This window comes from Populus trichocarpa, chromosome 17, assembly GCF_000002775.5.
Source record: "Populus trichocarpa isolate Nisqually-1 chromosome 17, P.trichocarpa_v4.1, whole genome shotgun sequence".
Lineage (NCBI taxonomy): Eukaryota > Viridiplantae > Streptophyta > Magnoliopsida > Malpighiales > Salicaceae > Populus > Populus trichocarpa.
This window is the reverse complement of record NC_037301.2, coordinates 3,731,611-3,733,871: the sequence shown is the minus strand read 5'-3', so window position 1 is coordinate 3,733,871 and position 2,261 is coordinate 3,731,611. Positions and strand designations below refer to the sequence as shown.

At 31.2% G+C, this 2,261-nt stretch overlaps 1 non-coding gene across 1 annotated transcript; it reads right to left on the bottom strand.

Annotated features, from left to right (window-relative positions):
- Positions 1–379: 379 nt before the first annotated feature.
- TRNAL-AAG (transfer RNA leucine (anticodon AAG)) lies at positions 380–460 on the bottom strand. The gene has a single exon. It is a non-coding gene; the product is annotated as a tRNA-Leu (tRNA).
- Positions 461–2,261: the final 1,801 nt, after the last annotated feature.

Sequence of the window (2,261 nt, the reverse complement as noted above, 5' to 3'; positions counted from 1 at the left end):
TTTTTATATCATTTTAATGTGCTGATGTCAAAAATTATTTTAAAAAATTAAAAAACATATTATTCTAATATATTTCCAAATAAAAAATATTTTAAAAAACAACTAGAAGTAATCCAAATAAAATCCTAAAAGTAGCCGCTGCTTTCAATTATCACTGAGATTATAGAATTAAATCATGCATATATCTTCAGACAAGCTAATACCTATAACAGAAAAAAAGGAAATTTATAATGTGAATTAATATCTTTGGAAGGAATTCTGCTTGTAGATTTTATGAAATCAATTCAATTGCTATTTTACTACTCCATATAAACTATGAGCATTCAATAAATATATATATATATATATATATATATATGAAAAAAAAAAAAAAAAAACATGTTGAGAGTGGGATTTGAACCCACGCCCTTTCGGACCAGAACCTTAATCTGGCGCCTTAGACCAACTCGGCCATCTCAACCATGGCTGCCACCTCGGTAGAATTAAATATTATATAAACACTTTAGTGTTTTGCTGAACGCTTGCAGACAAATCCTAGTTATTATTGAAGCTTGCTTTTTCGCTTAAAGCCCAGGAACTACATAGAAATCAAGCGTAGTAGGATTGCAACTCCTAGTATAATGTCTTGATTGAGTTTTAAGGATTAGGTATATTTCTCATATTCGATTTCCATCACTTTTAAACATAAACATAGATTTTAGTCCAAGATTTTCTCTACAATTATTATAGAAATTGCTTGACGACTGACAATTATTATAGAAGGGGAATATCGGGTTTGCGCGAGTTAAATGCGTTCCATCTACGCAATTGCTTAGCTGGGACGCAAGTTTTAAGACAGCACAAGCCGAAGAAAAAACATGAAATTATGCTAGTTGACTTCGAGCCCCCTTTTTTTTATGTTTTAAAAATGTATTTTTTAAAAAATGAAATTATAAATAATTATAAATGTTCCACGTCTCGTCAATTCAATTTAACAAGGACTGCGCCTGCTAGAACCACAGTATGCAGAGGATCTCCTCTTCGACCATATTATTGCTAATTTTGAGTGTTCCGTCCGAACACCGAGTACAAAGGAGTTGCTTGTACGATTCGCTCGCTAGTAGGAAAAGGTGTGAATCAACTAGCTGTACACCTTGCTGGAAGCTATGTGATGTGACTAAGGATGCTTGAGAGTGTGTGGGGGAATAAAGTGATCGTAGAAACAGGCCATGCAATATAGGCAGTGATCACAAAGTCGGCAACTTTATTTTGGGAGCCAAATGAATATGTTGAGATGGAAAAAATTTTACTCTTAGCTAATGAGTAACTTTTGAGTTTTAAATGGGTTGATTTTGTGAGAAAAATAAACAAAAAGGAAAGAAACCTAGTGTCTTTTGAAGTATGAATCAGATCATGAGAAGAATGAGATTTAATTTGTATAATTATCGGTGAAGTTTTTAATTTTTATGAACTAAAATTTCTTATTGTAAGTTAGGTATCTCATCAATCACATTATACCTCCATGATTTTTTATTGTTTGATTCGGTTTTATGCTAATAGACCATGCATGCACCTGGTTATTCATGAGTACTCTAAAGATTTGTTAAGTATCTAATTAGAGCAGCTCAACTCCACACTCATATAGGTAATTCCATCAAGTATTCATTGTAATTTGAATATTATCCAGAAAAAATATGAAATTCATTAAGAATTTTTTAGTACACCCATTATTTAATTGCATTCTAACACTATTCTCACATCATAGAAAAGAACTTGTTTTATAGGGCTACACGATTATATAGGTTAGTTTACCATCATTTTGATTTCTCAATTAGCATTAGTTTTATTCCCCTCAATTTCTCGAATATCATCTTTCTACCAAATGATTTAGTCAAAGGATCAGCCAAATTCATTTTTAACTTCATATAATCATATGAAATAATTATATCTTTTAGCAACCACTTTATAACATCATGTCTTAATTGAATATATTGATTTTTACCATTAAAATATTTATTCTTAGCAAAGGCTATTGTTGCTTATCAATTACAATGCATTGATATAGAAGGAGTTGGTTTTATTCCGAATTGAATTTTAGTTAGAAAAATCCTCAACCAATTTAAACTTTGCTTGGATGATTTCCAAGATAATGCATCACCACCAAGAATAAAGATATGCCACTGGTGAATTTAATCTCATCTAAATCTAAAATCTAGTTAGCATTGGTATATCCTTCTAATCCAGCGGGAAATCAACTATATAGAATACGCCCATGGTACCTC